Source organism: Rattus norvegicus, chromosome 3, assembly GCF_036323735.1.
Source record: "Rattus norvegicus strain BN/NHsdMcwi chromosome 3, GRCr8, whole genome shotgun sequence".
Classification (NCBI taxonomy): Eukaryota; Metazoa; Chordata; class Mammalia; order Rodentia; family Muridae; genus Rattus; species Rattus norvegicus.
In genome coordinates, this window is record NC_086021.1 from 41,842,660 (window position 1) to 41,868,203 (window position 25,544).

Consider the following 25,544-nt stretch of genomic DNA (forward strand, 5'->3'; position numbering starts at 1 on the left):
TGTCTTCTCTACTACGATGGACTATACCAACATGAAACTGTATGCCAAAACCAATCCTTTCCTTCTTTAGTACAAGAATATTAAACAAAAACAAAATTAGGCAAAGAAATCAGACAAAGACCATGTATTACATGATCCCATTTATTTAAAATGTCCAGAACAGGTAAATCCTATAGATGTGGCAAGTTGATCAGAGTCTTGAGAGGAAAACAGACAGAAAATGCCCAGGGCTTTTATAATAAAAATAATAAAATAAAAATGTTCTAGAATCAGAGGTAATGGATGTACAAGGATGAAATACACTAAAGCACAGAATCATACCCTTGAATTTTATATACGGTGTCTTAAGTGTTCTATTGCTGTGAAGAGACACAATGCAAGGAACGCATTTAACGCATTTAACTGGCACTTGCTTACAGTCTCAAAGGTCCATTATCCTCATGGTAGAGAGCATGGCAGCAAGCAGGCAAACAAGGTAGCTAAGAGTTCTACATACTGATCCTTGGGTAGTAGGAAAAGTAACCCTAGGCTTGCCTTGAGCTTTTGAAACCCCAAAGCCCACCTCCAGTGCTCTCTTTTATTACAAAAGAAGCAGAGAAGGCAAATGTCTTGACTTAGAAGCCAGCCTGAACTACATAGCAAGCTCCAGGCCAGCCCAGGCTACATAGTGAGACCCTGTCTTGAAAGAGAGAAAAGAGAAATGGAAGGAGACAAAGAAAGAAAATGACAGAAAATGGTTGCTTAAATGTCAGTTAAAGTGAGGTCAATTGTGGGGGTTTTTTCTTTGTTTTGATTTTTAAGAATTATTTATTTACTTTATGTATATGAGTACACTGCTGCTGTCTTCAGACACACTGGAAGAGGGCATCAGTTCCCATTACAGAGGGTTGTGAGCCACCATATAGTTACTGAGAATTGAACTCAGGACCTCTGGAAGAGCAGTCAGTGCTCTTAACCCCTGAGCCATCTCTCCAGTCTTAGAGGTCAATTGTTTTAACATAAGATAAATTATCCATTTTATGGAGAAACCCTGTCTAGAGAAAAGAACAAAACAAAATATGGTGATACAAGAAAACTGAGTAAGGGGATTCCTACACCACTATCCTAAGTAGCTAGAAAGGGGATAACAGGTAGTACATAAGAGCTTGATTTGATAAAAGCCCAGGTAGTTCTACAGTTAAGAGGAATGAGGGTGGGGATGGTAAGATAACTTAGAGGTTAAGAACACTGGCTGTTTCTTCCAGAGGTCCTGAGTTCAACTATCTATAAAGGGTTCTACCCTTCTTCTGGCATGTAGGTGTCCAAGCAGACAGAGCACTTCTACATTAAAAGAAAAAGGAAAAGAAAGAGAAAAAGAACAAGAAAAGCATCAGTACATAGTACTTCATTGTCTTTAGTAAAGTAGGAACAAGTTTTAACAGGTGAATGGAAGTGAGGGTGTTACTGGTTTAAAAAGAAAGAAAAACAAGTCCATTTGTAGTGTATAGCTTTTCCCTATAAAATAAAAGAGAGAAGAGGCAAGATGATCTTAAACTAAAGGTCAGCTTGAGTTATGCAATCTGGACTGTATGTAAGGCAGAGAAAGAGAATCTTGCAACCCAATTATCTAGGAGAGTGATAGTGTGGACTGAGTGTTGACTGACTGGCAGGATTAAAGGCCCACCGAGATTTTTAATCTCAAGAATTTGAAAATATGGTCAGTCAGCACAGTTAAGTTGTCTATCTGTGTTTCCAGCTATTTTCCAATGCATGGTGCTAGGAACCAAACCTGAGTCCTTTGCAAAAGTAACAAGTGCTATTAACTACGAACAATCTCTCCAGCCCTCTCCTACTTCGTGTGTATGTGTGTTTGGGGGTTGGGGGTTGGATTTCCAAGACAGTGTTTCTCTGTGTAGCCCTGATTGTCCTGCAACTAACTCTGTAGACCTGGATGCCCTAAGAATTCAGACCTGAGATCTGTTCTGATAGGATTAAAGGCATGCAACAACACCACCCAGTTCTCCTATATTTCATTCCAATTCAGAGTCAGAAGTCAGAAGACCAGGAAGCATAATCTTAAGATTCTATCCACTCCCAACATCAAATAAAATACTAAGTACTGAACATTTAATATACAGAGCTTTCCCCTCTTTTTCACATGGCCTTTTCCACCAATGCAATGCTCTCAAAATCTGTGCCTATCCTATTTGCCTCTAGAAGTGAATACAATGAAATGATCTGTTTACTTTTTGTAGATCAAACTGGCCTAGAAATCCACCTGCCTAAGCCTCCTGAATTCTGAGATTAAATTCTGAGCACAACTTAAAAATGATCCTTTCTCGTTGGGGATTTAGCTCAGTGGTAGAGCGCTTGCCTAGGAAGCACAAGGCCCTGGGTTCAGTCCCCAGCTCCGAAAAAAAAGAACCCCAAAAAAAAAAAATTGATCCTTTCTCAAAAGAAAACAAACCTGTCACCTTTCCCCTTTCCTAGGCTAGGGCTCCGCACGAATTAGCCCAATCTCGCTGTTTCTCTGCACTCTACCAAAACCATCCTGACAAATGTCTCTTGCAAGTATACAGGCTTGCTTACATTTTTAAGTTACCAGAACAAAGCACACCATTCTCCTCCTTTCTTCTGTTGTGCTTCTATGGGGCACATAGCTCCTTCACACTGCTGCACTTGATTTTCATCTTTCAAAAACCCAATTCAGCTACCCATTTTTCCAGGAAGTTATTAACCTACTCCAACCTAAATAGTGATTCATCTTCTTCCCTTCTATGCTATTCCTATACCCTGGTCTTTTTTTTTTTTTAAAGATTTATTTATTTCATGTATGTGAGTACACTGTAGCAGTCTTCAGACACACCAGAAGAGGACATCAGATCTCATTACAGATGGTTGTGAGCCACCATGTGGTTGCTGGGAATTGAACTCAGGACCTCTGGAAGAGCAGTCAGTGCTCTTAACCACTGAGCCATCTCTCCAGCCCCCTATACCCTGGTCTTATCTAGAAAATTATCACACATGTAACTAGAAATGGTTTTCAATGTCTAGGGAGCTTAAAGAAGACCATACACAGATACCTATTCTGGAATAGTCTCTTTTACCCTTCCCCAACCCAAAGACACCTCAGAACAACCACAAAATCCAAGCTTCCATCAGGAGCTACTGAGGAAGGACCGAGCCAATCAGGATCTACCTCACAGAAATAGACATTAAATTAAAATAGAAAGTTGGTATATTTGTGTGGCTGAGAAATGTTAAGACAAAAATAAAGGCTGTGAGAACAGTCACAGGTTTTTACTGGAAAGAAAAGGCAAGCAGGTCCTCAAAAAAAAAAAAAAATCCCATCATGAGTGGGCAGAGTGAAATGGTTTAATAAGAAAACACAGTATTAAAGGCCTTTGGACTGTTGCTTTAGTCCCACCTAAGCCTCTCCAAATTCCTGCCAATACCATCTGTAAGCAAGACCCCTATTTCTATTATTCACAGCTAAACGTTCCAAATGGTATTTTACTGAACTTTCCTATCTTTCTTTCCTACTAGCAACATGAAGGCAAGCAGTGTCTTATTCATGTCTTCATCTACAGGACTAGCAGACCCTTAAAAACATCAGGTGCTCGGGCTGGAGAGATGGCTCAGAGGTTAAGAGCACTGACTGCTCTTCCAGAGGTCCTGAGTTCAAATCCCAGCAACCACATGGTGGCTCACAACCATCTGTAATAGAATCTGATGCCCTCTTCTGGTGTGTCTGAAGATAGCTACAGTGTACTCATCTATAATAAATAAATAAATCTTTAAAAAAAAAAAAAAAAACATCAGGTGCTCAATGACCATCATTAAGAACTACTAAGACATCCTAAAAACTGTGTATTTTATATATAAATTTTATCAAAAATATATAAAAACATACTGTTCTTTAATTAAAGAATGATGAGATGAGGAGCTGGAGAGGTGGCTCAGTGTAAGAGCACTCACCACTCTTGCAGAGGACCCAGGTTTAATTTCTGGGACTCACATGGTCATTCACAACCACAGGCAACTCCAGTTTTCAGGGATCTACCACATTCTTCTAACTCCATAAGCACCAGGGACATGTGTAACACATATACATACATTCAGGCAAAACGGTCATAGACATAATATAAATCTAAAACAGAAAACAAGAATAATGAAATGCTATGAGAAAAATTGTTTTGTTTTTCAAAACAGGGTTTCTCTGGATAGTCCTGGATGTCCTCAAACTAGCTCTGGAGACCAGGCTGCCCTAAAACTCAGAGATCCACCTGCCTCTGCCTCCTGAGTCCTAAGAATAAAGGCATTCACAATGCCAGTCAAAATTAATTTTTAAATTAATCAAAATAGATGAATATAAAATTAAGACTATAAATAGAATATAAAATAGAATGTAAAAAGAAATAGGCTTGGTCAGGTGTGGTAGCACACACCTTTAATTCTAACACTCAGGAGGCAGAGAAGCAGGCAAATTTCAGTGAGTTTGGGGATAGCCTGGTATACAAAGAAAGTCCAGGATAGTCAGGGAAACCCTGTCTCAAAAAAAAGAAAATGAAAAAAAGAAAAAAATTGATAGAAAATGTGAGAAATAAAAGGCAGGCAGTGTCTTATTCATTCACTTAGATTTGATAATTGATGTATATTGATTGTAGAATATATACATAATTATTTCAGTTTTTTTAATATCTAAGATTTTTATAACAAATTCTGAGAGAATTATAATAGTAATAAATTGCATTGACCTATACAGAAACAACTTACATATGAATATACACTCTGTATAATAGATTATATATGTGGCCCTCATCCTTACAATGAAAATTCAAAAGAAACTCAACTGGTATAGTTGGCGGTAGGTTTTCAAAGTGCTGACTCCACTTTCTCATTTAGTTGTTTCTTCTAAGAGTGACACCATGAAGCACTCATGGTTTGTTTAATCCTAGCACACAGTCAGTAGAGGTGGGTCAATCTATTTGGTCAAGTGAATTTGAGGCCAGCTTAGGTTACATAGCAAATTCAGACCAACCAGAGCTACATAGTGAGACTACCTCAAACGAGCAAAGAAAAAGACAATAATGAAACACAAATAAATACAAAACCAAATAATTTCAATTTCATGCCTCCTTTAAAACTAGTTTTATGGGGTTGGGGATTTAGCTCAGTGGTAGAGCGCTTGCCTAGCAAGCTCAAGGCCCTGGGTTCAGTTCCCAGCTCCGAAAAAAAGAAAAGGAAAAAAAAAAAAGAACTAGTTTTATACAGAATAATCCATATCAAGACTTCTATTATTCATCAAAACAACCAAAAAAGATCTTGAAGCTTTATGCTCTTAATTTTCTTCACTAGGAAAAACAGACATAACCACAGACTTCTAAAACTGGTCAAAAAGCCAAAAACAACATTTCTCAAAAAAAAAAAAAAAAAAAAAAAAAAAGAGTGGTGATGTTTCTAGCAAAGATCACCAAACAAATGATTTCTCTGTTAACATTGCTCAAATCCTAGGCTTATCCAATGTTCTTTCTGTTGTCTGTACTTGTTTTTTAGTGGATTTTTTGTTTGTTTTATTGTAGGGAGTGGGATGTGATACATGTACATGATTCCTACATATCACACACAAAGGCCAGGACAGAGCATTGATGTCCTACTCTCTGGCTTCAGGCAAGGTCTCTCACTAAACTGGAAAGGTCAGCATGTCACCTAGGCTGATTGGCCAGCAAGTTCCTGCTTCCCCCAATGCTGGAGTTGCAGGCACACACAAGTGCGCGCACACACATACATACACACACACACACACACACACACACACACACAGAGCAATGTTTTCTTTTTCATGGGACTGGGCATTTGTGGTCCAGTTCTTATGCTTGCATAGCAAAATACTCCTGATCCATCAACCCATTTCCCTAGCCTGTCCTAGCTGGTACTTAACATTTTCCTCCCCTTTTCTCAGAGTAATATTATACCAAGTACTAACCTTATCTAGGCAAATAGTTTGCATCTATTTAATGACTTAATTTTTATTTTTACTAGACATTCATGTTATTAATACAGGTAGGAAATCACATTATTGCCAGGATTCAAATGATGTTATCTTATTACTAGTAATAGCTGAACTTTATTAAAAGGACTTAAAGATTATTTCAGGCAAATAGAGAGGCAATAACAAAACATTCTATTGCTAGCCAATGGTAGGACAAATTTTATATGTAGGTTTTCTTAAATCTAGTTTTACTTTTTAATTCAATATGCATATGATAAAATAGCAGGCCACATAAGACTTGAGTAACTACATTCTTGCCAAACCATACAAAAAATGGTAGCCTGAATGATGCAAACCTCAAGCTTCAGAAAATTTATGACATAACCTACTAATTTATTGAGCCTATCAAACAAAATGCAAAAACTAATGCATCTTCAGTATCTGTGTATCCTAAAGATTATAGGTCATAAACAAGGTACAAAAAGAACAGTTCTTGTGGACTTGGTTATAGCTCAGTAGCAAGCCAAGCATGCAACAAGGCGCTGGGCTTGATCTTGAAGAACACATTGACATGGAGAATAAAGATGGTATTTGTTTCTCTGATCTATTCCCATTAATAGCAAAACTAAGCCTAAAAGGTACTTTATTATATACAATAAAAAATAATGATTCTATTAAAATTCAGCTAAAGTCATCTTTTCTGAAATAAATTAAAAAATCTCTAACAAGATAGGGTTCCAAGAAAAATAATCAAAAACGTTTAAAAGAAAAAAAATAAAGCTTGCAAAGTTTAGTATGTTAAAATGGAATATACAGACATGATGGCAACTTTAATCCTAGCACTCGGGAGACAGAGGCAGGCAGAGGCAGGCAGATCTCTGTGGGTTTAGGGACTGCCTGATCTACCTACATATACCAAGTTCCAGGCCATGGCTACACAGTAAGGACTTGTCTCAAAAAGGAATAAGGGACACCCTGAAGTTCCCATGTTATTTTCTGATTAATAATCCACCTGTACACATACTTAACATTCTGCAACAGCCCAGGATTTCCAATACCTAATATTCAAATTACCAAAAAGTCTGGACTGAAAAATATACTCTCCACAATACTTTAATAGTGAGGAAAACTCTGGATGTGGGGGCACATGTTACCTAAGCACCCAAAAGGCTGAGGCAGGAGGATCACTACTAGTTCAAAGCCAACCTGGACTACATAGCAAAGACACTGTCTCAGACATTAAAGAGCTGTGTTAGCTAGCCCGCACTTTTAACTGTAGCATTTGAAGGCATAGGTAGGTATATCTCCGCAGGCTTGAAGCCAGCCAAACCTACAGAGCCAAACTCTGCCTCAAAATAAACACTACTTCACAAGAAATACATTTACTAAGAACCAATGGCTCATGTCTGTAAATCAGAACTTGAGAAGATCATCTAAAGTTCAAAGACAGCCTGGGCTACGTTGTGGGTTCCAGGTCAGCATTTAATAGGGGACATTTAATTGGGACTAGCTTACAGGTTTCGAGGAGGTTCAGTCCATTATCATCAAGACGGGACCATGGCAGCATCCAGGCAGGCATGGTGCAGGAGAAGCTAAGAATTCTACATGTTCATCTGGAGGCTGCTAGCAGAATACTGGCTCCCAGACACCTAGGAGCCCACACCCACAAGACCACATTTACTCCAACAAGGCCACACCTACCAACAGTGCCACTCCCTGAGCCTAGTGTACACAAACCATCACATTCCACTCCCTAGCCCCCAAAGGCTTAGTTCAAACCTAAGTCTGTGGGAGGCCATTCCTAAACATAGCATAATGCAAAATACATTTAGTCCAGCTTCAAAAGCCCCCACAGTCTGTAGCAGTCTCAACAATGTTAAAAGTTCAAAGTATCTCCTGAGATTCATCCAATCATTTAACTGTAATCCCCAAAGCAAAACAGGAAACCAGCTGGGCCAACTCCAAACTCTGCATCTCCATGTAGGTCAAAGCCTCCTTTTTCATCATTGTTAATTGCAACAAACTTCTTTCTCCTGGGCTGGTCCTACTCCCTGGTAGCAGCTTTCCCCAGCAAATAGCCCACAGCTCTGGCATCTCAAACATCTTGGAGTCTCCAAGGAAACTTCTATTTTACAGTTTCTTGTTTTAGTGTCTGGGATCCACAATGATCAGAAGATCATTCAAAGGACTAGTGACACTTCTCCAGCTCTGCCCTCTGTAGCACTCTAAGCTCAGGTTGACTCTACTCCACTGCTGTACTTGGTGATCATCCCATGGTACTGGCAACTCCATTACATTGGGGCCTTCCACTGCAGCTAGGCCTCACCAATAGCCTCTCATAGGTTCTCTTCATGGTGCCAAGCCTCAAATCCTCAGGACCCCTTCATGTATGGACCTGAATTTAGCTGGGTGGGATCTTACCCCCAAGGTCACCACTCCCTTAATTCTATTTAATATCTTTGAACTCAGGATTCAGCTCCGTTTCACTTCCTGATTTCCTTTCTAACTTTACTATGCTTATTCAAAATGCTCTGGAGATTTAACCTGCGAACAAAGTCTATGATGGGCGTTTCCAAGACTTCCTTTGTCAGTGCAATTAATCTGAGTCTCTTCACCTTAGTCTCAATCAGACTCTTCAGACAAGGGCAAAAAAATAGACATGTTCTTCACCAAACTACAAAACAGTCTCTAGCCAGGCCACACTGAAATCTCCACTAAGCAGTACTGGGCCAGGTCTACACAGTTCAAATCACTCGCAAAGTGATTCCATATTCCTACTAGGATAGCCCATTAAGCCCCACTTAAAACATTCCATGACTTTCCAAATCCACATTCTTCCAAGTGAAAACATGGTCAGACCTATCACAGCAATAACCCAGTCCCTGATTTCAACAACATCTTAGTTAGGGTTTTACTGCTGTGAACGGACACCATGGCCAAAGCAACTCTTATAAGGACAACATTTAATTTGGGCTGCTTTACAGGTTTTGAGGTTCAGTCCATTATCATCAAAGTAGGGAGCAGGGCAGTTTCCAGGCAGGCATGATGCAGGAGCAGCTGAGAGTTCTACATCTTCATCTGGAGGCTGCTAGCAGAATACTCTAAAGTGTAATTTCTAAGGAGTTCAAGTATTCCATTAGTTGATATATCTAAAGAATTGTCTCATTTATGAATGTAATGATTATAAGGCAATGCAAATTCCTAAAATACTTCCTGAATCTTTAAAATAAGACCAATAAATAAGTCATATTTTTTCTGCCCCCCCCCCAAAAAAAGAAAGAAAAAGAAAAATCACAAAGATGTTATATATACTGTTTTGGCTTTGCAACTTCCCAGCTAGTTTCCTGTTTTATGTCTGAATCTCAGTTGTCTTGTGTGCAGTAAGAATACTACCACCTACTTTATCTACTTACTTGACTGAAAGAACTATAACAAGAATCAAGAGTTCATTGTGTATAAAAATACTCTACAAAGTGAAGCAGAACTGTTCTAGCATTTGTTTGGTTTAGTTGCTGGTGTTTTTAAGATAGGATTTCTTTGTGTAGTCCTGGCTGTCCTGGAATTCACTCTGAAACCAGGCTGGCCTTGAATTCACAGCAATATACCTGCCTCTTTCTCCCTGGTGCTGGGATTAAAAGTGTACACTACCACCAACTCTATTCTAGCATTTTTACTGAAACTATTATAGCTTTTCTATAGACTGCCACCTTTACACCAAATTCTGCTCTCTATTACTTCCCAATGGCACCTGCAAAAATATCTCTTTCTTACATTAAGATCCTATAAGTGAATTATACTAAGTACTAAGAAATGGAGTTATCGGAGCTGGAGAGATGGCTCAGCAGTTAAGAGCACTGACTGCTCTTCCAGAGGTCCTGAGTTCAAATCCCAGCAACCGTATGGTGGCTTACAACCATCTATAATGGGATCCGATGCCCTCTTCTGGTGTGCCATAAAATAAATAAATAAAATAAATTTCTAAAAAAAAAAAATGGAGTTATAAATGATCCTATGCAATGTTCACCTCACATGCTTCTAAGAAAATTTCTTGTCCCACATTTCCAATAAGAAAAACCATGGGGAATGCACTGAAGATAGAATCCCCAATTCGCTTAGGTCCCTAAATGTCTTTATAAAGGACAGTCATGTGCTAATGTGAAATACCTGTCCTAGGCTATTTAATTCATTGAAATCAGGGAGTTTACTCACTGTATTTTCAGGACTATTTAATAAAGCAGGTAACTAACATACTGTGTAAGAAGAGTACAACTATAGAATCCCTAATAGAAGCAGGTTTCTAACATCCTCATACAGAAACTTATAAAAGATACCTATGCTGACAGTTTTCCAAACATGTATTATTTGAGGATAGAGTAAAGGATAGTAAGAAAGTAAACAGGCTCTGAAGCCAAAATAACTCAGGTTCAAATTCCTACTTCACCATTGCTAATTGTGTGACTTTATAATGGAAATTCAACCTCTCTTATCACTGGTAAGGATACTGCGCCAAAAGTAGGAATGAATACAAGCAGTATTAACACGTCACCAAGCTACTGTGTTTAAATTTAAACACATGATTTAAAGCTGCTCAAAAGAATGCACGGCACCCAGCATTTAGTAAATATGAAGAAGTTCTTATTAAAAGCATAGTCTACCATGATCCTGCAGAGTTTCACAAAGCCAATCATGTATCAGTGAAGCACTAAAATATTACCAAAGAGTACTCTTGACATAGTGTGATATGATGTGTTCTAGGAAACAAACAAATGTAGATTCCCCTACAGACAAACTAAAAGCCATCTAATTGCCAGCAACAAAAGCAGAGAGTTACTTAAAAGATGCACTTCGTAGGTTCTGGCTATTTAATCAAATCATCATAGCAACAAGCAGAATTGTGCAGAAAAGCCCAATTTTAACACAGACTGTCTTAACCTCTGATAGAACTGGTTTTCAAGACAAAAATGTATCCTAGCATCACACATATGCACATGGATTTGTAAAAGAGCTAATATTCAATTAATCCAAAGATGTGAAAGGAAACTACCAAAGAAATTTTCAGAAATTTTTACACTGCCTCCAACAATAAATCATAATGCATAAAAATCAAAAGAACTTCATTAATTTACACATATACAACAGGAAAGCCACAAGAGCCATGTCTGTCATAAAAACTCAAAAAAAAAAAAAATCTGCCCTAGCTTCATTTCTTTTGCTGTAATAAAACAGTTTACAATTCCAAGTTATAGTCCGGTAGCAGGGGTCTTAAGCAGCCAGTTTTATCACATAATAGTTAAGAGCGGGGAGAAATGAACGTATGTTAATTTCTCGCTTACTTGGGCTCAGCTCAATTTCTCTACTGGAACAGTGTAGTACCCATTTGCCTAGGGAATGGTGCCAATATGATGAATCATATCAATTAACAATTAAGGCAATCTCACAGGCCAACCCAAGGAAGACAAATCTCCAAGTGTATCTTCACAGGTGAGTCCACCTTGTGTCAAGTTGATAATTAAAATTAATCAGAAGAAGGAGGGGGGCAGAGAAGGAAAATAGGAAAAGAGCACTGGTTGCTCCTCTATACGACCTGCATTCAATTTCCTGCACCCACATAGCAGTTCACAAACACCTTTAACTCCAGTTCCAGGAGACTGGACTCCCTCTTCTAGCTTCCTTGGGCACCAGGCATCCAAGTAGTACATAGATATACGTGCAGGCCAAACTCTCATACACAAAAGTAATTTTTCTAAATTTAAACAAAAGTCTAGTGTGGTGGCAGGCACCTCTGAGTTCTAGGCCAGCTGAGGCTACATAAAAAGACCTTGTCTTGGGGTTGGGGATTTAGCTCAGCGGTAGAGCGCTTGCCTAGGGAGCGCAAGGCCCTGGGTTCGGTCCCCAGCTCTGGAGGTTTAAAAAAAAAAAAAAGACTGAGGAAAAAGACCTTGTCTCAATAGATTGATGGATGGATGGACGGACAGACGGACGGATGGATGGATAAAATGTCTGCAGCAGAGGCAGTCATATTTATGCTTTTTTTTTACCTCTAAAAACAAACAGTATGGAATGTTTTCTTAGTATGAAGCCATCTATTGTGGTTTTCCTAGATTACGTTTATTCTCACTGATAACATTAAGTATTCTGACTTTACTTGTATTCATACCACAAATGGAGGGCCAATAGCCCACATTTTACTTTTTATAACAGCATATGTCTTGTGAATATGGCTTGAAGACGGAGAGAAGAGCAATGACATTTTTCTGATATAACATTCTTTTAAGAGTAAAGTAATATATCTCCTACAATGAACTAGGAACCATGTACAATTTTAGAAGTCATCAAAATGTGATTTATTATTAAATATCTGAATTATTAAATATTTTAGTAAAGTATCCAAAGCTCTCTTCTAGACTTTTTTTTTTCTTTTTTTTTTCAGAGCTGAGGACCAAACCCAGGGCCTTGTACTTGCTAGGCAAGCGCTCTACCACTGAGCTAAATCCCCAACCCCTCTTCTAGACTTTTCAAGACACCAGGAACTCATATGGTTGAATATATATACACCTAGGCAAAATATTCATACATATAAAAAATAAATCTTTTCTAAAAATAAAGAAAAGCATCAAAGGATTCTAAGGGACATCTAAGGTCATAGAACTAGTAAACGACTGTCCTCACTCAAAACCAGATCTTCTACACAGTATTCTCCTGCTCAGATTGGCTCAAGTCTTCAAGTCCTGCTCTCACTTCAAACCTTCCTCCACAAAAATCCTCTCCAATTATTCCTTTGGACTTCTCTTCACACAGAAGTTAACTAAAAGTAAGGTCTATTAGGTCTTACACTCCAGTTGTCTACACCAAATTCAACAGTATACTAGACCCATTATACTAGACTAGAGCATTTTGATGCTTTTTGTTTTGTTTTGTAGATTTATATATAGGGGTATTTTGCCTGCATGTTATGTGTACCATGTGCACACCTGGTGCCTGTTGTGGTTTGCCCTGGAGTTATCTGTATTTTGATGCTAATTCCACTGCCCCAAGGACTGCAGCCTAGTCATGTACTCAGGAACTCAGGTGACTTCACCAGAACCTTCTCCCCATTGAATCTGCAAAATACAGGTGAGGGGCAGGTACAGGACAGAAGGAGGCTTGTCATTGGATGAGAAGGAAGGATGGGTGGGAGAGAAGTTTGAAAGAAGAGGTGGAGACTGAAACGGAAAGGAGGAAGAGACAGGAAGGAGAGGGGGAGAAGCCGTGGCAGGACACTATGGCAGGCTACGTTAAGATACCACTCTGTGTATTTACAGGTTGTTATTAATGTTCTTAAGGGATGGATGGTACTGGGCTCTGTACATTTAGGTGGGCAAGTATATCTTATCAATTGGGCCAAAGGTTATTGTGTTGTGTGTCCTCTCGTGTAGCGATTTAAGTGTAAGAAAGTGTGTGGGCCGCCATGGAATTGGAATGTGTCCTTCTGGCAAGATATCCAGCAGGTATCTTGGGGCACTGCAGTGTGACCTAGAGGGATAAAAGACAACCCTACTTTTTTTTATTTTTTATATTTTACAACAACAGGTGCCTGTGACCAGGTGACAGGTTCTCTGGAATTGGATTTATGGGTGGTTTTGAGTCATCATTTGAGTTCTGGGAACAAACCCAGGATCTCTATAAGAGCAGCAAATGAGCCATGGCTACCTCCAGCCTGTTTTTTAGTTTTTGAAATAAGGTCTTCACAGGTAAACCAGGCTGTTCTTAAACTATTTACGCAGCCCAAGCTGACCTCAAGCTAGCTTTGAAAGTTCAATTCCTGTCTCAATTTTACAAGTGCTTGGGACTACATCCAATTCTATGTAATGCTTTCTAAATAAAACCATTTTAGTGTTAAATATTAAAATCCTAACTGGAGTCTAGAAGGTAAATCAATCAGTAAAAGTGCCTGCCACACAAGCTTGAGGGACCTAAATTCAGCTCCCCAACATTCACATAAAAACCAAGAGTGACAGCACATATCTATAACCCCCCACCATGGAAGAGGAGAGACAAATGAAAGCCTGAAGCTCACTAGCAGCCAGTTCAGCTGAAAAAATAAGTTCCAGACTCAGTGAGAAGCAGTCTCTAAAAATAAGGAAAATGGTGAAGACACTTGACCTCCACATGTAAGTAGGCAAGTAGGCACATGTACACACATACACACACACACACACAACCACCTTTTTCAAGCCACATTAAAATCAAAGGAACCCTTCATTTTCTTTAATATTATCAAGTCAATGAATTGGTGGAGGAGTAAACAGGAACCCCAGAGGATGTAACTTTATAAAGAGTTTAAAGCAAGTAACACTAAGCTCATTTTCTAAATTACATTCTACTTTTTCACTCTCATTTGTTCTTCTCCTGGTCAGCACAAAATTCCCTTCCATTTTAGAAGGCACTTAATTTCTATATCCGTATCTTCCTGTAACTTCTGCCACAAGCACAGTAACTATCTTAATTACTTGCCTGCTAGTGTGATAAAATATTGTGACAAAAGCAACTTATGGGAGAAAGGGTTTAGTTGGGTTGCAGTTCCAAAGGAGATACAGTCCATCACAGCAAGGAAGGCATGGCAGCAGGAGTATAAGCCCAACCCATGTGGTATCAGCTGTCTAGAAGCTGAGAAAAAGCAGAAAATAAGGACAGGCTTTATAAACCCTCAAGCCTGCCTGCCTGCCCTCAGTGACATATTTTCTTCAGTAAAGTTCAACTTTCTACAGATTCCATAACTTCCCAAAGAGCACTGGGGACCCAAGTGTCCAAACACGTGAGCCTGTGGAGGGCCCTTTACATTAAAAAAAGTAACCTCATTAATACATATTTATTGAGCTCTGCTGCCTCTACCTCCACTAGAATGTTACACTCAACAACTTAAGGGATCATGTCTATCTTATTCAGAACAGAAAAACCCTATCTCAAAAAACAAAACAAAACTGCATATTTCCATTTCAATTTGTATACAATTGCATATAATTCCAAAATTGTAATTTCATTTCAACATTTCAATGGAGGTAGGGGCAGCAGAGGCCAATAAATTTTATAAATTAGAAATGTTACTGTTGAGGTTTGAATGTGAAGCATCCTTTAATACAGTTCCTCATATTGTGGTGACCACAATAATAAAATTATCCAATTGCTACTTTATGACTATAATTTTACTACTGTTATGAATCTTAATGTAAATATCCGATATTCAGGCTATCTGATATGCAACCTCTGTGAAAAGGTCTCAAAGGAGATAGGACCTATAGCTGGAGAACCACTACCATACATTTATATAATTCTTAAAATGATACCACAAAAAAGGACTTATTATTTCTTAGGTAACAGCATGAGACACTGTACCTCAAAAATAGAACTTTTGTAAATTCCAAAGGTGATAATATATCCTCTGAAATTAAGTACCCTCTCCCCTTGAATGGGCTTATAGACTGGATTCTCAGCCTCAAATTAACATTGGTATTACCTCTATTACCTCTAAAACTCTATGTTTAGGAACCATAACATCAGACCAATTATATTACAATCCCTCAAGGAAAAAAAACAACTCAAGCATCTATGGTTTTTCTATCTTTCAAGTAATTCCAGTGCTCACTTAAGAGTGAGACTGAACAGCCTCCAGAGCTGGAGAGTGTACGATACATTTCAATAGCAAGCCCTGGAACCCTGAGAACTGATGACCTGGGCCCAGGAGTTGAAGGGACAGGTAGACAATACTAGTGAAGGGAGAGATCCTTGACCTCATCAACAGTTTCCAAATATCCAGCTACTAATATATTTGCAAAAATCTTAGTCTCAGATTTCATCTGTCTTCAAAAAACAAAAAGACTCAAAGAAACCTCCAAGAACATAAAAATGGAACTATTCCTTTGGCTTGTCAAAATCTTTCAAACAGAAGGGATATTATACCCTATTTAGTTAGCCTAGAATCAAAAGGACTTATTCTCATAAATTTAACACATAATCCATTAAGTACATAAGGAAGCTTTTCTTTTTTTTTTTTTTTTTTTAAGTTTTATATATATGAACACTCTATCTGCATGTACACCTTCGAACCAGAAGAGGGCATCATATCCCATTTTAGAGGGTTGTGAGCGACCCACATGACTGGAGGGAATTGAACTCAAGGCCTCTGGAAGAGCAGTCAATACTCTCTTCACCTCTTAGGGGCCAACTCTTCAGACCCTAAAATTATGTTTTTCATGAATATCAAGTATGTAGTTCAGGTGCAGTGCTCTTTTCCATCTGCATGGAGAAAACAGTGACAGCAGCAGAACAAAAAACAGTTGGGCAGAGTTAGTATAATGCCTTGCCAGGCAGGAGGCAGGTATCTCTGTCTGAGTTCAAGGCCAGCCTGGGGGGTTCTTGTTTCTCTTTCTCTCTCTCTCTCTCTCTCTCTCTCTCTCTCTCTCTCTCTCTCTCTCACACACACACACACACACACACACACACACACACACACACATCTGTCTTGAAAAAAAAGAGAGACAGATATTAAAATGTACAGAACACTGAACAAACCCAAGCAAACCACATACCACAACTTAATTCAACACATCCAGGAAGCAGTGGGTAAGTAATGAAATCTCAGGGATTCTACAAGGATTTTATTAAGTAACATAGACACACCTTTCTTTTTGTCTTTAACTGTGCCTGTGACTTTACTGAAAGTGTTTTTGATTTTTAAGACTGTTGGGAATGGGGGATAGAGGGATCTAATCATACTACATAAATTATTGACTTAAAAGAGATTGTCAGCCCAGGAAATAAAATGCTATAATGTAACAAATATCTGACAGTTACATGTCACTTAAATATTAAAGTAATAAGGTCATTTTTAAATATGTGTACTCTTTTTACAAGTTCAGAACAACCACAAATTATGGGGCTACAAACCACCAGTTTTTCTAAGGAAAATTGTAGCCTATAAAATACTGGCTGCCAGTACAAATGAGTTTTTTCCTCAAGCTTTGTAAACCACAATAGTCTTTCAAATGTGACTATAACCATATTATTCAATCAAGAGGCAAAGCTTCTAGATGGCAATGCTTGGCCTAAAAAACATTTGTATAACCCTACAAACTGCTCCATGCTGTCACTTTTGAAAAGAGATCTCGAATTTTTTAACATTACTATTTTACCACGATTTTCTTAGGTAATTAAGTGCTTTTATAACTTTTTTGAAGTCAGTGTTAGGGGCCAATGAGATGGCTCAGTGGATGTACGTACAAGCAAACACGACAACCTAAGTTCAATCACTGAGACCAACATAGTAGAAGGAGAGAACTACCAAAAGTTGTTCTCTGACTTCCACAAGTGCATCTATAAACAAGCAGAGATGTAGAGATGGATGGATGGATGGATGGATGGATGGATGGATGGATGGATGGATGGATGGATGGACGGACGGATAATATAAAGAAAATCAGCTTTGGAACTCAGTTATCAATTGCTATTTTTTTAAAAGAGAGAAAAATCACCATCCAACATGTCCCCACATACAGCTATCCCTCAAAAACTGCAAAAATTCCATTACAATCCAAAAAATATTTCCTTCAATTTATTGCCTAAGTAAAAAAAGTAAAAGATGATCCTGATAAAAGAGCAGAATAGATTTAATTCCCAGTTCTACTTCTGCTGTTCTCTCTCTGAACTTGGACAGAAAACCAACCATTCCTCAGTGTGATCATTTATTAAAAAGAAATACTTTTGTTACTTCATGGTGAGGTTTATGTCATAGATATGCAATATACATAAAGAAGATTGGCACAGTACCCTAAATATATCCAAAATATTAAGAAGCCTACATGTCTTGTGTAAATAGTGTATCAGAGATAATACTGATCTCGAAAGAAAAAAAAAAAAAAAAAAAAAGACTGTAAGCCCGAGTGTCTTCTAATGCTAGCTATTGTATAATAGTTTCCTCCAACCTTAGGAGAAGCTCTTTAAACAGAGACAGTAAAACAACTCAAAATAGCCTCAGGAAGTCCCTGAAACTGACCAGAGTCACTAGGCCCCTCCCTGCCAGATTAAGCAATAAAAACTTGAAAGTCCCTCTTACACAAGAAGCTGGGCTGCAAAGCAGACTCTTTGAGAAGCTGAACTGCAAAGACTCGAGACCAGACAGCTGACTCAAAGGAGCAGAAACCAGCTGAGCTGCCTAGACAAAGTTTAGACAAGATACTTGGAAAGGACACTATCAAACCTATTGAGTTATCTAAGGCTGTGAAATGTGCTCCAGGTTCCCAGATTTTATGAACTGACACCTGTGCTGAGGTGGGCTTTGATGACAGAGCTATCATTGAGTCATTTCTGTTCCTGTAAGTAACCCCAATAAAGCCCATTGGTTCACCAAACTGGATTTTGATGGTATCCATACTTTGATCTGTTTTGCATTCCCTATAAGGGTAAATAGATATGTGTGTTGTGTCCTCCCCAGAAAAAGTTTTGTTACAAAATAGGCTCTTTAAATTTTTTAATCCTTTTAACGATTCAGTAAGAAAACATGTAAGCACAAGGTGTTTGTGCAAAAGGCACCTTACAATGCATTGTAAGTTATTTCTACAATAGAAAATGTTTGCATGGAAATGTTTATTCTAGGTATGTGTTTCTTTCCAAAGAAACATATACATATATATATATATATATATATATATATATATATATATATATATATATAACATGTGTGTATACATATATATATATATATGATCCATGTGATCTTAATCTTGCTCTCCAATATATGAAACAGCAATGATATATGCTGATTTAAGTTTTTGAAAGGACAAACAAAACTTCTAAAAATAGTAGAAATAAGGCAGGTGTGGTAGCACATTCCTTTAACCTCAACAGTTGGGACACAGAGGCAGAAGGATCTCTGTGAGTCTGAGGCCAGCCTGGTCTATATGAAAATTCCAGACCAGCTAGAATAACATGGTAAGACCCTGTCTCAAAATAAGTTAATTTCTTTAAGCTATACTAGAAATAAACTATACCAATCTATTTTTTTAAATAAGATGACAGTAAAACTATAAATTACGACTTAACTTTATAGATTTTTCTTTTTTTTTTTTTTTCGGAGCTGGGGACCGAACCCAGGGCCTTGCGCTTCCTAGGCAAGTGCTCTACCACTGAGCTAAATCCCCAACCCCAACTTTATAGATTTTAATATACCCAAATGTGGACAAGTCATTGACCCACTATTCATATATGATTTCCAATTCAATTAAAAAACTTAATGCCAGGGGCTGGAGAGATGGCTCAGTGGTTAAGAGTCCTTATTGCTCTTCCAGAGGTCCTGAATTCAACTCCCAGCAACCACATGGTGACTCACAACCATCTGTAATGGCAGCTACATCAGGCAGCTTTACTACTACTTGTAACTCCACCACGGTTCTGTCACTGCTGCCTTTTCCCCATGCAGATAAAAAAGAACACTACACCTGAAATGCTTCTTTATGTACTTTATTGTAATGGTTTGTTTAATTTGTGAGAATAAGTCCTTTTGATTTTAGGCTAACCTTAGACACATGCACATATATACACATATATACATGTAAATGAATAATATAAAACCCTAAGGCCTGGGCTCAGCTGTGAAGATCATTGACCATTACAGAGGACCTAAGTTCAGTTCCCAGTACCAACATGTTGGTTCACAACTGCCTATTAACTCCAGTTCCAGGGGATCCAATGCCCTCTTGTGGCTTCTGTGGACATATACATGTACACGGTGGACATGATCTTGAAGGGTCATATACGTACATTTTTTTAAATAAATATTAAAAGCCTACTATCTGTCAAATACTAGATAGTATTAAAATATCTAAGAATCATCTGAGAAACTACCCTTTTCTAGCTACCAATTTGCGTGAGGTAAATTGTTCATTTTCACATACTTCAACCAAAATAGAATAAACACAAAGATTTTCTATTAAGCTATACTAAATTAAAATGTAAAAATCAATAGCTACTTTTCTCACTCAATTTTCTTCTAGGTTGTCTTTTTTTTTTTTTTTTTTTTTGCAGTCACCTCAATGCAGTCACCTCAGCTGCTGCCACCCACCATCGATGGCATTTTTTAAATTAGTAAAACAAAAGAGCTCAGTAATTTAGAGTGTTCACTGCAACTATGAGGACCTAAATTTGGATCCCAGTACTCTTATCAGGATGCTCACAACTGTCTATAACTTTAGTTATTGGGGATCCAACAGCCTCCACAGACATATTAGTACATGCAAGCACTAAGCACACACAATTTTTTCAATTATTCATTTAATAAAATGAAAATAATTTCCAGTATATACTTTCTAGATATCAATAAATAGTAACACATATAAACAAAAGATGTGTAAGATCCTCAACTTTTTAAGAGTATAAAAGGGTCCAAAAAAAGTGTGAATCCAGACATGGTAGTACATGAGAAGAATCAGATCTCTATAAGTTCAAGGTCAGCTTGGTCTACATATCAAGTTCCAGGACAGTTATACAGTAACTCTGTCTCCAAAAATATAAATAAAATAATTTAAAATAAATTAAATTTTTAAACACACACACACAAAATGACTATGTCAGCCAGGTAGTAATGATGCACAACTTTAATCCCAGCACTTTGGAGGCAGATCTCTGTGGGTTTGAGGACAGCCTGGTCTACAGAGCTAGTTCTAGGACACTAGCACAGCAAAAGCTATTCAGAAACCGTATCCAAAAAAAAACTTAAGGAAGACAGACAGATATGTTGATACCATACAATTTGTGAGCAAGTGATAAATATTTGACCATTTTTCAGTGTCCTCCTCCAACTAACAACTTCAATTTTCAGTGAAGGGCTTTGACATAAAAGCATTGTCATCGATCCTATTTCATAAAGATAACAATCACTTAGCCATATGACCTGTTCTAAGTAATCAAAACACATATACATACACACACACACACACACACACACACACACACACACACACACACACACACACACAGACCAGAAAGCATTTACTGAGTTCTGATCAAATGCCTGCCTGGCACTGTGCTATATTTACATTATCCCTTCATTTTCAGGACCCCACAAAGTAGCACAGAGCAGGAAACAGACTCAGATTTACTTGCCAAAGGCCACAGGAAATAAGCAGTGGAATCTGGACTTAAAATCCAGTCTGTGTGACACTAGACTTCAGGGCTCTCTACTTTTACCAGTTACCTTCATTGTCCTAAAATCAGTACAGATTCTAGAAATCAGACCTTCACTTACTTTCTATGTCCTTGACCAACCCACAACTTCTCTGAGCCAGCTTGCTCATCAACAAGATAAGAGGGTTAGTCCTGTAATCTCCCAAGTTCCCTCCACAGCTAAAATTCTTTTTTTTTCTTTTTTCTTTTTTCTTTTTTCTTTTGTTCTTTTTTTTTTCCGGAGCTGGGGACCGAACCCAGGGCCTTGCGCATGCTAGGCAAGCGCTCTACCGCTGAGCTAAATCCCCAACCCCCACAGCTAAAATTCTTAAGAGTGATTCCTCATAACCTCAACCCCAGTTATAAAACAACCTTTGGTATGTTTTGCTGAACTAAATAAATAAAAACTTATAAAAATATTAATGAGAAAATTAATAGACTAGGATATAGCTTTCCATGGTTTATCATTAGTCATTATCATAAAATAGATAAGCATGAAGTATACACTTTTCATTCATTCCAAACAGCCAGACTATCCTTCTTTTACATAAGATTGGGTATCCTTGGAGCTGGAGAGATGGCTCAAATCACTGTTAAAATCACTAACTATGGAGAGATGCTCAGTGGTTAAGAGCAAAGACTACTCTTCCAGAGGTCCAGAGTTCAAGTCCCAGCAACCACATGGTGGCTCACAACCTGGTGCCCACTTCTGGTGTGTCTGAAGAGACCAACAGTGTACTCACATAAAATAAATAAATCTTTTTAAAATTAAAAAAAAAAAATCACTAGCTATTCTTACAGACATCCAGGGTTAGGAGCAAACAATTGTATGTAACTCCAGTTCCAGGGGTCTTGACACCCTCTTCAGGCCTCTGTACACACAAACATGGTATATATATAAATACATTCAGGAAAAACATAAAATGAAACAAATTATTTCAAAAAAGGAGAGGTGGGGGTCTGGGCATCCGTACAGCTGACATCTCTAAGGATGGTAAACACCATCAGCATGATACAGTTATCACCTACCTATATACAGGATTTATTCTAAGGGGCAAATGCCTCCTCATTAGCTTGTTTAACACCACTTACCCTTTGAAGTAAATGTACAATTATCAGTGTAGACATGGAGACATTTACCAAGCATTTCTGAGAAAAGGAGGGTAAGCTGCAGGAAACTGTGAAACTGACACAATGACACTTCCATAACAACAACAAAAAAGAGGGGAAAAAAGGAGGGAAGGAGGACGAAGACACTGTCCAGGTAAAGTTTTACTAGTTTATGCAATACTGATCTTGTCTAAACTACCAAAATTGAGGCTTCTGTCTCTAACAGCTGCAGATTTCTCCATTTAAGGTCAGCCTGTCTGTAGAGAGTTCTAGAACAGCCAAGACTACACAGTGAAACCCTGGTCCTGGGGGGATTGGTGAAAGGTCAAAGCTGGGCATAGCAACTAACATCTGTAATCCTAGAACTACAGTAGATGAGGCAGGGGAATCGCCACAACTCTAAGACCAATCTTGACCCTGCCTCAAAAATCCAATTTACAATTTGGCATAGTGGATTACACCTTTAATTCCAACACTTAGGTGGCAGAGGCAGGTGGATCTCTCTGAGTTCAAGGCTAACATGACCTATACAGCAAGTTACAGACCAATCAGGGAAACATAGTGAGACACTAAGAAACATACCATTTAAATAAGCAAATAAACAAAAAGAATGTTACAAAGCTACTGTTAAGAAAAGAGGGCTGGAAAGATGGCTCAGTGGTTAAGAGCACCGACTGCTCTTCCAGAGATCCTGATAAATCTCTTAATTCTATCTGAGGCTGTCTGTCCTCCAGCCTACCCACATGTAAATAAATAATCTTAAATCTGAAAACAAGTTCCAATGCTAGTACATCTACTCTAAGCAATCTGTCTATAAATCCACTTGTTTATAATTTAAATAAGAGTCACATAAATGGGGCAAGGTGGAGAATGTCTGCAAACAAACGTCAGACACTACACTACAAATTTCTTATTTCTATATTAATGACCAATAAGAGTTCCAACAGCTGTTTCCTATATTGTTTTCCCTCCTGGACTGAGAAGCTCCTAAGGCAAATACACCATTTTACTAAGACACTACTTAATACCCCATACAAGATGACTCCTCCTTTTTTCGGTTTTGCCATCTCACTCCCAAATTTAGTAAAGAGATTCAACTTTTTGAAGCAAATTCATATGGATTTGAATTATAAAATTAAATCAATCAGGAGTTATTGAAGCTTTACTTTTCTCCTCTGGGAAACAGCAATCATTCTGAAAGAGTAAAGACTGAGAAATGCACAATGCTTATCTGCTACCGGTATTAATATAACTGACTTCTATAAAAAAATTTTTACAATAATACATTCACTATTAAGTGGCAAATAGAAGATTTTTACTCCTTAAAAGCATCAGACATGGGGTTGGGGATTTAGCTCAGTGGTAGAGCGCTTGCCTAGGAAGCGCAAGGACCTGGGTTCGGTCCCCAGCTCCGAAAAAAAGAACCAAAAAAAGCATCAGACATTAGCAGTAAAGCATCAAAAATGGGTCATCTCTAATACAAAACAATACAACAGTCACCTTTACTTTGCAAGATTTGTTTGTTTACTTCCTTGGTTTTGTTTCATGTTTGAAATAGGATCTCATTATGTAGCCCTGGCTAGCCTGAGCATACTATACAGTCCAGATTAACCTTGAACTCAAGAAATCCACCTGCATCTGCCTGTAATGCGCTGGGATTTACAAACCCAGCTTTTTCTTTCTTTTTCTTTTTCTTTTTTTTTTTTTTTGAATAAGTCTAATGGTTTAAACTATTTAATGTTTTCTTACCTTAAAATGATAAACATGTTTTCATGTTTTCAAACTACATTACATAAAGTGTGCTTGGCCTTGTGAATACACTAGATATGTGTCAACTTTAAATGACTTTTCATGAAAACTATTTATTGCTTTTCAACATTATTGGTGCTAATGAACTAATCATTGAGGATTTTCTATTCCAAATGTCTTTGTTTCCAACTTTTTTCTTTTTTAAAACAAAGAAAATAGACTAAATAAAATAAAAGTAAAAACTCCTGAAAGTAGGAGAGGTTTCAAGAAAAGAACACTCCTGGGTTGTATTTGTAAATCAGAAGCTTGAGAAAGGTAAGCCTGGAGCATGCTTAATTGAAGACCAAGAAATCCATTGTTTATGTGAGCCACACCTGTAATCCTACCTAGCATTTGGAAAAAAAGGCCTCCAGAGTATCATAAATTTGAGACCAGCCATGACTACATAAGTGAAACCCTGGGGAAGAAGGAAAAAAAAGGGAAGGAAGGAAGAGCACAATAGGACAATCTACATCTTGCCTCTATTCCGCCATTAGCTTGGTATTTGACTTTGGAAGAGTTATCTTAACCTTATCAAACAAAGAAGGCTTTAAAAGTTCTCACAAAGAAAAAGGTTTAAGAGAGAAATGAATCATGCAATAAGATCAAGGTCACCCCTCTGATGCAAGTGTTCAACTAATAAACTCAATAATGCCTTTTTCCTTTTTTTTTTTTTTTTTTTTTCTTTTTTTTTCGGAGCTGGGCCGAACCCAGGGCCTTGTGCTTGCTAGGCAAGCGCTCTACCACTGAGCTAAATCCCCAACCCCCGCCTTTTTCCTACTATTTAAAAATGCATTAACTAGAAGGCACCATTTAGCTTATATATTTTAAGTGTACTTATTAATCTATATTCTTTTGCAAAACAAATCCATTTTTATAAACATTTCCTGCTACAAAACTCAAATAAACAGAAGTCTAAAAGAATCTTACTCTGTTCTTAAATGTATTTAAAGCAAAAGCTAAATCCTGATATCTTCCCGTGTGTTTTAAGTATAGTTCTAGAAATGTTTTGGCAACTAACACCCTAACTACCATTAATTAGGTTAGATGGCCTAATCTCTCCCAGTGTGATTCTAAGTCCTAAGGGATTTTAAAAGGGGAGATTGCTCAGCACATAAAAGTATTGCCACCAAGCCTGAAGACCTAAGTTCCTGCGCTCCATCCCCAGGACCCACATAGTAGAAGCAAAGAATAGATTAGTATGTCCTCCAGCTTCTATATGCACACCATGCTTAAGGGTACCCATACGTATGCACGCATACATAAATAAGTGTAAATTTTTAATTTTTTTTAGTTTAAAAGAAATACAGCCTATCATTTAAACCTTTTAATTTAAATAGGCAGTACCTTCATATTGACAAAGTAGTCAAGGATTTTCATCATCTGATGTCAATTCAGATAGACACTACTTAGATATCTATACCCAGTGAAGCAGTAGTAAATAAAGGAGAGTTCAGAGTTATATCCAGCCACTGAAAATATA

The 25,544-nt window shown here is 37.9% G+C and overlaps 1 protein-coding gene and 1 long non-coding RNA gene across 23 annotated transcripts in view; one reads left to right on the forward strand and one right to left on the reverse strand.

Annotated features, from left to right (window-relative positions):
- Positions 1-25,544, reverse strand: part of Strbp (spermatid perinuclear RNA binding protein) — a 140,959-nt gene that overhangs the window by 104,564 nt on the left and 10,851 nt on the right. The gene's annotated exons all lie outside the window — the stretch shown is intronic.
- Positions 777-5,427, forward strand: LOC134486087 (uncharacterized). The gene is made up of 2 exons (XR_010064775.1): positions 777-3,595; positions 3,802-5,427. It is a non-coding gene; the product is annotated as an uncharacterized LOC134486087 (long non-coding RNA).